The sequence below is a fragment of the Bidens hawaiensis genome, unplaced genomic scaffold (genome assembly GCF_021521415.1).
Source record: "Bidens hawaiensis isolate Kalapana, Puna unplaced genomic scaffold, B.hawaiensis_p1.1 tig00014660_1, whole genome shotgun sequence".
NCBI classification, from domain to species: Eukaryota; Viridiplantae; Streptophyta; class Magnoliopsida; order Asterales; family Asteraceae; genus Bidens; species Bidens hawaiensis.
In genome coordinates this window covers 134,741-146,480 of record NW_027492283.1, presented here as the reverse complement: position 1 = coordinate 146,480, position 11,740 = coordinate 134,741, and the positions used below count along the sequence as shown (strand labels likewise).

The following is an 11,740-nucleotide window of genomic DNA, read 5'->3' as shown; positions in this document are numbered from 1 at the left end:
CAACAACGATTTGGGATAGGGATTCGGTGGCCAGGATAGGATTATATCATATTCACACTAGGGCTTTGGAAAATCAAAGCCGAAGAAGGAGGCGGATATGTGTGTTGCAACATCCGTGGATATTTTGTGGTGGTTGTAGGTGCCGAGTTCAAGTTAAAATGAGCTTGACACCTTCAACTGATTCCGCACCAAAATTGGAATCGAAATCTAACCGATTGCCTGTGGGGTTTAATTTAAAACAAGTTTGGGGCTTTAGTCGACGCCGACACAAAGTCTTCGGCACCGTGTAATTCATGGTTAATTGCTCCCAACAACAACGATTTGGGATAGGGATTTGGTGACCAGGATAGGATTATATCATATTCACACTAGGGCTTTGTTTTAGCAAAATCAGTTAGGGGATTTCAAAACCCTAACTTGCAATCACAAATCGGTATATGTTATTACAGTTAGAGTTTCAAGGAAGAAGAATATCAGGCATGTTATTTGGCTGACGGGTTAATAAACTGTTTCAATTCTGGTAATTGTGGTGGTTGTTTTTACGGTGGTGGTGGTGGTGATGGGGGTGGTCGAGAAAGAGAGAGTGATGAGTTTTTAATTTATTTTTTTTATTTATTATAATGTTTTCAATTAGATAGGTAAAATTACCAATTTACCCTCATGTGCAAAGCATATGGCCTAACTTAAAAATGAAATTTAACGGGGTTAGGGCTAAAGGATAAATGCTATTGGATTTAGAAACCTAAAGGCAAAACAAATCAATTTTGAAGATAAAGAATAATAAGCGAAATTCAGTACAAACATATCTGTAATTCTGTCTTTTTATTAGTACGATGTTCTTGATATATTGAAAAAAATTAAAATATAAACTATATGCTGTGATAAAACCCTAAATTTAATTTTCACATATAACATTTTCTCTCTCATCTACTTATAACCACTCATAAGCATACCTTATAATTTACAAATCTTCATCACATAATTTTAGAGAAGAATACTCTCATCTTTATAATCATTTCTAGGATAACCCAAACTAATACTTTTATTAGGTTAGAATAGCAAGTGATGAGCTCCTTAGTTGATAACTTGATATACTGCCAGCCCCGCCAGGGGTGTATTTTTCTTGAGGCGAGGGTAAGAAGGCCTCTACCGGACTTTAGCCCATCAATATATTGTTCCCATAAACTTTGATTAAATAAAACTGGGCCTTTTTGATATTGTTAATAGCCCAAGCCCCATTTTCAAGCCTATTTTGTTAATTTAATTCCCATCTCTCTCTCAAGGTTCAGTTTATTCGACCAACACGGGTTCACAGAATCACAACGCTACATCAGGGTTGTTTAACTGCAGATTCATAGGTTGAAATAGCTTCAATCAGATTTGTAATGGTGAGGAATTCTAAGTTGAAATTGGAGGTTGCTAAGTTTTCCGTAGGGTGTTTTATTGTTCCTTAGTTGTTTTAGTTGGAATCAGTCTTCTTGATTTGTTAAATATATTTGTATAACCATGTATGTGTGTGAATTTGCACTATTTTGACGATATTTTACTAATTTCGTGAAAATAGCGTTAAAAGTGGTGGAATGTTAATCAGACATTATGTGGTGACGTTGATAGCCGAAAGACAATGGTACGTGCACCAATCGGCCGATGGTTGTGTGCTGTGTGCCTTATGTCCAATGCTTGACCGGGGTTCTCACTGGAAGCAGCCTCTCCATTCTTACGGGTAGAGGTAAGGATGTCTACATCCTGCCCTCCTAAAACCCTACCATAGCTTTGTTATTGATGAGATTTATTGATTACGATGATGGTGGTGGTGATGGTGATGATGGTAATGATTTGTATATATCATAACAAAATAGTGTCTAGGTTTCAGATTGTTTATAATTGCATTTTTCTTTATATGAATCATGATACAGCATCACAGTTTGATTTTTTTTGCAAATTGAATTGAATATGATTTTATTTATTTATATACTTTCATTGTTGAATTGATGATTTCAAGTTTATTCTCATCTATGAAGTATAGTTGGTAGGCCGGCTTGAAGTGTCAACCTCTTAGAAGCCCTAAGTTGTCACTAGTTATCCTCATCTATATGATAGACGTTTATTTCGATATTTTTATTTTATTTCTTCAAATTATATTTGTTTTATTTCAGTAGCTATAAGTTGTTTATTAGTAGTGACAGTGATTGAAAATTTCAGAAACTTTCTGAATGAGTCAATTAAGGTTAAATCCTTTGACACTCATAAAGTTATGTGTGACTAATACTTTTTGTACCCAACCCACTATGACTCAAGCTGTCTAAGAGATCGTTTGGCATCCTTGTGTTGAGCCATTAAGAGGCAATGGGAATGGGTTTAGTATATTTCTAAAACTAACATATTAAGGCTATATAAACCATTAACATGTGTCTTTTAAGTGAACCAAACATATTCTACCTCTGACCGATTTAGAGGCAGTTTCTTAATGAAATCATTAATTAACCTTAACCATATTTAGCCCCTACTGATGAAAAAAAACTAGATATGCCACTTTATTGCCGCACATTAAACGTACACTTGAATTGTCGTTTACCCCCCCCCCCCCCCCCCCTCTCCTCTTTTGAAGTGCTTCTACAGATATTCTATCTAGTGCCGCTCTCCAAGTAAAACAATTTATCATTTTGTGGAGCCCAGCTATTATTCCAAATGAATCTTAAACTGTTTAGATTCTAGATTCCGGCAACTATTCAAGATGCAGCATGGGTGTTCTAGTTTTCTACTTGTGTTCCAACTTGAGATTGCGGTCGTTTTCTAACAAATCGCCACCATGTTCCAGTTTAAGTTATAACTGTTCAGATTCTAGATGCCAGCAACAATTTAAGATGCAACATGAGTGTTTCAAATTTTATTATTAACAAGTGAGGCAAATGCATAATATCTATGCTCCAAACTCTAGAAAAGTTGCTAATTATAATTAGTTTACTCTTAGGATTTATTAGTATATGGACTGTAGGCCTATTGAGGGCTCTCCTCCGTTAAGATGTAACATGAGCGTTGTTTCCAAACTTTATATGTAACAAGTGGGGATTAATAACATTTATGCTCAAACTTTTGAAGAATTTTTTTAATTATATTTATAATTAGTTTATTGTTAGGGTTTATTAGTATAATACAAGTATAATCTATTTTACAAATAACAAGCCATTGGCTTGCTTATATATATATAGCTTACACACCAAAAATATATCAGTACTTACACATATTATACATTTATACAACAATCAATCAACTGATTCAGTATTCTTAAGACAAGCAGTCCTGCATTAGCCCAGGACTCATTAAACATGAATCGGAGTATAGAACCAAATGACTGTATATTTGTCCCCTCAAAGCACCAGTATAATTGTACCAACAACAGCCACAACAGAAAACAGAATCTGCACCACACTTTTAGGTGGCTGATCACTTGGTGAAGCCCGTGGTGATGTTGCTGTCCTATTTCCAGATGGCGCAGATGGTCTTGTAGGTGGTATGGGTCCTTGAGCCACGTCAGCATCTTCCAAAACAGGATTAGGAGCTTCAGCTGGTGGGAAATATTGAGGTGTCATGAACGAGAATAATTGACCAGGCAGTGCTGGACTCATGTATGATGGTCTCTGATCTGCTGGTAATCCTAGACAACGGTTCCTAAATTCCACCAAAATTAACACGAAGAAATTATGATCAAGAAACCCATAAATATATATGTGGTTTGGCTTGGAAAGTCAAAATAGCATATAACTAGTAGACTGAAAGCATGAGTGTTCTAAAAGTTTCAAAATTGTGTTAAATAGCAATGTGAATTCTAACTTATAAAACTAATGATTTTGACCTCAAAAAGCTAGGTTAACAATATAAATGAACTTACTTCTGTATTTGGAAGATGTAGCTGGATAAGATGTAATGACACCATCAACATCAGCTCCATTTACGTACGAGTTAATTTCGACATACGGGTCTGAAAAGAAGTCCCATGGCTGTGAAACAAACTCGTTATTAAAAAATTGTACATACACTGGGAGATTAAAAGCGTGAAGCTTTGCAACAACATCAGTTTGATCACCAAGAAAGCGACTGTTTCTAGGAAACACAGATTCTTTCCCAATAATAACATAATTGGCAAATTCACTGATATCTGCAATTGTTGAATTTAGGACATCGCGTATATTCTCATCAACTTCATAAACAAGCTCATGCCTGTTGCTTCTTGCCTTGAAAATTTTCAGAACGGCACTATCTGATGACTGAATCAAGATTTTCTTTGTTCCTTGTTTATTTATTGTAGATTTATTCAAAACGTCCATAACAGCATCTGTTACACTCAATCCCTGCTTAGCAGATAAGTAAGCTGCATTCTGCAAGTTATAAGAACAAAAATGGTATCACTTTCGTGTGAGTTATTAGATAAATGAAATAACGAGACGGTCATCATGTGACTCACCTTAATGTTGATCAAGACACCAGAGACTGAAGTAGCATTACTAGCAAAGTCCAAAAAGTCGGATAGTCTTGAAAGGTTGCCATCATTAACAGCCCTTGGATTTCTTGGTAACGTGTAGTTTGTATACGGTGTGTAAATTACAGCTAAAATATTAAAAAAACAATAAGAAAATAAGAAAAACCAGTACGTTGATGATATAAAACTAGCGAGTATAATACTTATGTTGTAATGTCTTAATCTGGTCCCATGTGAGACTGAATGTAAATATTCCAGCACCAGATTGAAGTTCAGGGATGGTTATAATATTAGTAAATTCTGACTGGGCGACATTCGTTCTATCAAGGAGGTTAGTTGAACCTAAACAAATAGGTATCCCATCGCTTGTTATTTGAATAGGGCAATCGATAATATCTGCACCGTCATTAACAGCTTTTTCATACGCCAAATCAGTACACCCCGGGTAATCACCACTTGCTCCTTCATATGATATGATCAAAGGTTTTGTTTGAGTGTGGTTATTCCCCAAGTTGGATAAACAATCTGTAGAATTACATAGAAATTAGCAACAAGAACAAAGAAATATAATCATGTTGATGACTTACCGAATGCTGCAGATGGGGTTATTGGGTTATCAGAAAGCACACCATCAACAGAAAACACACCATTGTCAACATACTGAAGATACTCTCGTACGGGGTCATAACTGTAATTATACGGGAGTGGAGCATCATTTTGAAATCACTTCCAACAGGCCATATATACGATTTAGGAACAATAATTCCTTGGGCAAATGTTGTGATAAATGTCAGGTTCCTCAAAAGATGACGATATGTTTGGTTGGTTGTAGGCTCGATATCATCCTTTCCAAGAAACCGAAAAACTAATTTGGTTGATTTTGGACTGAACCTTTTCACAATACTTGTTAGAAAATTGACTTCAGGTGATGATATGTATTTAATTCCAAATTTTCTTGAAGCAGCCAACACGTAACTTCTCATGCTCAAATTATGCTGGCGGTAAAACGCATCATGCTGGATGTTCAACCACAGTCCCGGTGGTTTAACTTCTCATGCTCAATTTTGTTTAGATTTCTCCTCTTCTGCTCTTAACTCACCGACCCTATCATACCATCACCCTAGCCCACTATCCAAACACACTCTATATGAGTCGTACAAATACGGATGACTTTTTCGGTACCATACACCATATGAACTTGTTAGAATTGTGGTTGACGAAACTATATGAGTCGTACGGATTCGGATGACTTTTTCGGTATTAGACACCGGATGAACTTGTTAGAATTGTGGTTGACGTAACTTTTATACGAGTCGTATAACCATATATAGTCTCATATGAATAGTATGGAACGAGTTGTATAGGCCTATACGAGCAGTACAAATAGAGTAGTATAGGTCTACGCGAGTATTATAACCTTATATGAGTAATATAAGCATACGCGACTCGAATGTTTAAAAAATCCTATGTATAAAAAAGTATGATTCTCAAATTATAATAATTTTTTTTATATTTCTTTTGTAATAAAATTAGACAACTGAACCAATATGAGTCGAAAGTAATACAATTCTTATATCTCCCTAAAATCCGTATATGGTTCAATAACAAATCTCATATTTTCAACAACAAAGATAACATATATGATCATTGACCAGCTACTCAAAAATTATTTTTTTTATTACAATTTGGTTGTATGTAATATTAACGTTGATTAAAATCAAAATATTGTTGTTTGTATTCTCTTGATTGTCTAGTGTGATTGAAGAATAAATTTGAAAAACATTTTAAAAAAGTATTTAGTAAAATGTTTATAGGTCATACGATTGGTAATGCCTATACAAGACGTAAGCTGGTCAGTGACACTATACAAGATCTGACATCTATACGAGTCGCATGGCGCATACAATTCGTATAGCTGGGGCAGGTAGGATGGAGCCCAAGAAATATCAACTGATCGTTAAACAATTCCATATTCCTCTGAATTATGTTTTCACTAAAACTATCTTCATGAATCCTTCCACTGTTGGACCAACAAGACACGATTGTTGATGATAGCTTAACCTGATACGTAAAGTAAAAAAAGATGAATAACATATCGAAGTATGTTGTGATATACCCGTTAATGTTTTCCATGGAGATTTTGTGTTATCAGATCCCAGAGCTAAAGCTCTAGTTGACTAGACTTTTGGGAAGTGGGTGGTCTTGGTTTAAGTCTTGGAACCTACAATGCATTGTCATTTAAAAAAGGGGGTGTGACAAATGATCGGAATTGATATTTGTGGTAGGAAAAGATACTGACAAACCAAGCTAGCATTGTCACTTTAAGTGTTGGACATTGACCGAGTCAACAGTGGTCAATGGCTTTGTTTAAGAGTTTATAAGGTTCAGGGGTAAAATAGGCATTTGTCTAAAGTGATTGAATGAAGCTGTGATTCAGTTTGCACAGCTGGTGTGACTAGAGGGGCTGAAGGTGATGACTTGGAAGGTTGGATGTTAGTTTCAAAACAGCTCGTTATAAGGCAAATGAGTATCAATCTTATAAGCAAAGTTAAGTCACAATGGCTAGTTGATTTGCTCATTCAATTCGTTTTCATTTTGTAATCATTTTCGTCAGTAATTGTTACATTTTTTTTGTTTTGTTTCTTTTCGTTCTTAATCGAAAAACCACAAGCATTTGCGACAGCTTCTCATTTTGCGCCCTGCTTTGTTTTGACACCGTTTTTGCATTCGCCATTTACAAACTTGCGACCATATTATATTAAAATCATTTCTTGTTTTGAGTCATTTTCAATTTTTAACTTGCTATAGGTCCTATGATCGGGATCAAACAACAAAGTTCTTGGATCAATCTCCTTAGAGGCTAGCGGAAATCACCTCTAAGTAACCAAGATATCGGATCTTGTTGTTGTTTGGTTATTTGCCGAGAAATGAAGTTAAGAGAGAAAGTGGAAGAGTTGTTGGATAAGATAAGGTATAAGCATGGCAAAAGGTTAAGTTGAATGAGAAGCTTGCACTATTTATAGTACAAGTCTCATTCACTTTATATTATTTCCATGGGCCCATGGGCTTACTTACAAATTGCCTTAGGCCCAAACATGGATGCTAAGATGAAAGATGATTATATATAAACATAAATAAACAAGACAATACAAAAGATTTAATATACAAAATATGGCCTAACAATCTCTCTCTACTATTTAGTATTATGCTTCGTCTTTATCTTCAATCGGTCTCGTACTCTAAGCATCCATCTTCTAGTAGTTGAACCTCAACAGGTTTTCGAACAAACTTGTTGAATGCCTCAACTATTTTGTTAGTACTATGCTTTCCATGATCTTTTAGAGTAGGCAAAGGATACTTGTACAGCTTCAAAACGTCTTCTTTGCTGGACCCATTAGCTCGTGTTCATCGAACACACGCTAAGGATGCATGGTTCGGCATTGTATCACGGCCTCGCCCGTGTTAGTCTCATATTTATTATTAAGATATATATGTATGTATGTATGTATGTATATAGGGGAGGGATATTTTGAGAACCATGTTAAGTTTTAAGAACTTAAGAACTCAATTCTAGGCCACATATTTAATTAAATGAATTAGAATATGTGGTTGAGATTAAATCTGGCAAAAAAGTCAAAGTAGGAGAGAGAATAAATATGTAAGTGGTTACACTAACTTTTACGTCCGTTACGCATGTGTAAAAAGTCGACTTGGTGCGTAAAAAATTCTGTAATTTTTTTACGTGTATGTAACTTACATATATTACGCATGTGTAAAAAAAAATTCAAAAAAAAAATCGTTACACTGAGTTCTTTCGAGTTCTTAAAACTCAAAGGGTTCTTAATTGAAATCTCCCATATATATATATATATATATATATTAGACGGGTGCCCGTGCGATGCAGCGGGAAACACAAACCGATGGTAATGGTTCGGTTTCAATTTTCAATGGTTCGGTTATGGTTTTCGATGACAAAAAACCGCTACTAATGTTTTGGCTCACGGTTTAATTTAAAAACTATCAAAACCAGGTCGTAAACACCGATACATAAAGTGTTAATTCTTTTTAACTAAAAACAACTATAGCAATACCATACTCAAATTAAAGAGAAAAAAAAATGATCGCTTTTATGGCGTAATTTAAAAAGAAATATAAACATATGAATAAATTTTGAATGTTTAAAAATCGTTGGTGGAAGTTGGGTTAAAAATGAAACTTAAAAGGATATATGACTAAAAGTTAAAAGGTCAATGTTGTAACTATTTCTTAAATTTTCAAAAGGTTAGTAAAGTTTAAAGGGCAATATTGTAGCTATGTTTAACTAATATAATACTTTAAGTCGTAAGAGGGGATGTTTTGGGAAAAAGGATGGACAAACGGACTTTTAAAACGTATTACAAGGCTCTAAATTAGAAAGATGAAACCCCGGCTTTTTGACAAACATTTATAAACGATCGAGCCGATTAACGAAATTTACGGGCATTACATATTAAAGTTCTCTTATAAACTATTAATTAAATGGTATTAAAATAATTTAATCCGTTAAAGATAGTTTATAGAACATTAGATGGATAATTCATTAGCTTTAATCCATTTATACAATTATTGTTCGAGATAAAAATATGTGCCTTGTAAACACTTTAAGTCTTATAATAGCGTTAGTAATAATATTAAAATGATATTAAATCGTTAAACTCCATTAAAACTTAAAAATATAAAAATGCCATATGTGAATAACATATATTAAAATAATGCTTAAATCCTGTTAACAAAATATTTACAACTTTTTCATTCTTGTTAGTTAGATTTTGTTTTTGTTTTACTTATAGTTCGAGAAGTCACTCATTTTGGATTATTTTACGCACTTTTGGTTGCTCTGGTTTTGTTATCGTGCTTTCGGCTTTTAATTGCATGTTTATCTTCGATTTCGAGGTGAATTTCTTACACCCCTTTTTTTAAATGTTTTCATATTTTTTGGGGTAGTATATGTATCCTACCAACTTCATATATTTACGCTTTTGCTTACAGACTACAATTCACTACATGGACTTGTGTGTTTACTTACTTACTTGTAACGTGTGTTGATTTCAAATGGTTGCCTCAATAAGTATGATCATACGCCCCCCTTTGCACTCAGTTCAATTGTATCAAGTGGAAAAGGGACCTGAATATCCGAGTACGTTGGTTGTTACCAAATGGATATGACCTTCATTTGTTCTTTACACTAAGGACCATTGATTCGAGTGTAAAGAACCCTTGCATGCGCTGTAGTTATACATCTCACAAGTTTCATAGAATTGTATGTTTTTTTACGTATTATATCAAACTGTGTGAACTCATCAACTATTTATATAATTGGCATTATTTTATACATATGCTACAGCTACAGTTAGTATAAGATGACACACGATGAAGATACTAGACTTAGGTTATTCAAACAAATGAACACACTGCTTGTTTTATTATTTTCCTTGTATTACTTGTTTAAACTGCGTATTTAAAGTATTAGTGAATTAACGATAATATTGTCACTTAATAGTGTCACATGTGTTTTTAACAATCTGTACGTCACACTCGGGCATTTTCACTTTAGCCGGGGTATTACAGATTGGTATCGGAGCCATGACTATAAGATAGGACACTAGACATAGCCAATTCATTAGTTGGGACCAGTAGTGACCAAAAGAAAATAGTTGTGATTAATAAAAACCAATATACCAAAAAAATAACAAAGTCACCGACTAATACGGTGTCGTCAAGTAACACTTGCGACACCAAAGTCCTAATTTATATATATTAGTAATAGTAATTTTGGATTAACTATATATTTGTTTTTCTTAGGGTTTTGGAATAAAAAGACTTAAATGCCCTTCATTTCGGGGGCATGTGATCAGATTTTGACAGAACAAAAGGGATGAGGTTAGCAAGGCACCAAATGGCATGATACGTCAAAATTTAATTTTGGATTCAAAGGGTTAAACAATCCAAACCACAGGGTCCATAACTGTAATATACTATTAATATTAACAGTAAAATAGTTGCAAAGTAGTGATTAATTTGTCCACCACAACGAAAGGGGAATGACACGGGAAGGGCGTACAAAATTAGTGTCCATTTAAGGAAGACGACGACTTCTTTCAAAGTAAGGCTGACCCACAAGAACGTGGTTCCTAATGTTCGTAGCGACCGGCCACTTTAAGTTTTGAACCTTATTTGTAGAAAAATATTTAGCACAACAAACGTCCATCTTATATTCGTATTTGTGTTTTTGTTTATGATGATAAAGTAATTAGTTTACAGTTCGTCGAATTATAAATGTTAAGTTAAACATATATCATATGGAAATTATTTTCTTAGCTTTATATGATACAAATTTCAAATTTCTCAAATAGTATTATATTGTGTTTAATGTATAATATTTGTTATGAGTTTTGTTTATGGATTAGACTAAACGTTTCCCATTTCCTTTATTTGAATATTTGTATCTCCAATACTTATTGGGTTGTATGGTAAGCTAATATATATTACTTTTAGACAATAAGATAACATGATATCGAATCATTCAAATAACTTTCATGGGTTGTAAGGTAACCAGATATATATTACTTTTTAGACAATAAAATAAAACGATATCGAATCATTCAAATAACTTACATGGGTTGTATTGTACGTAACCTAATATATATTACTTTTTAGACAATAAAATAAAACGATATCGAATCATTCAAATAACTTTCATGTTGGCTTGATGAATTGGAACCGATAATTCGGCCCAGTCGTTTTGGAAAGAAGTCAACTCGTATGCCAAGCTCCAAAAGGCATTTACGACCAAACAGTACTTTAGAATCCTATAGATGATGCATCTGATCTAAGAGAAGAAACGGCCGAGAGAGAGAGAGAAGCTTCTGGTCTAGCCGACGAAAAACAACCAAGTAGAGAGAGAGAGGGAGAGAGAGAGATCGCCAAAAACCAATTGTGCAATCGTGTTATATTCCTAATCAAACTACCCGTTATACATCCCGATAAGATTTCTTTCTTGGATACACTATTTCTTTTCCAATCATTCTTAAAGTGACAATGCTAGCTTGGTTTGTCATTATCTTTGAAAACCACAAATAAAAATATCAATTCCATTATTTGTCACATCCACTTTCTTATATAACAAAGCATTATAGGTTTCGAGACTTAAAACAAAAACCACTCATTTCCAAAAAGTCTCGTCAACGAGAACTTCAGTATTTGCCACTCTGCCAACGTGTACAT

At 34.2% G+C, this 11,740-nt stretch overlaps 1 pseudogene; it reads right to left on the bottom strand.

Moving 5' to 3' along the window:
* Nucleotides 1-3,170: 3,170 nt before the first annotated feature.
* Nucleotides 3,171-5,669, bottom strand: LOC143547233 (glycerophosphodiester phosphodiesterase GDPDL4-like; annotated as a pseudogene).
* Nucleotides 5,670-11,740: the final 6,071 nt, after the last annotated feature.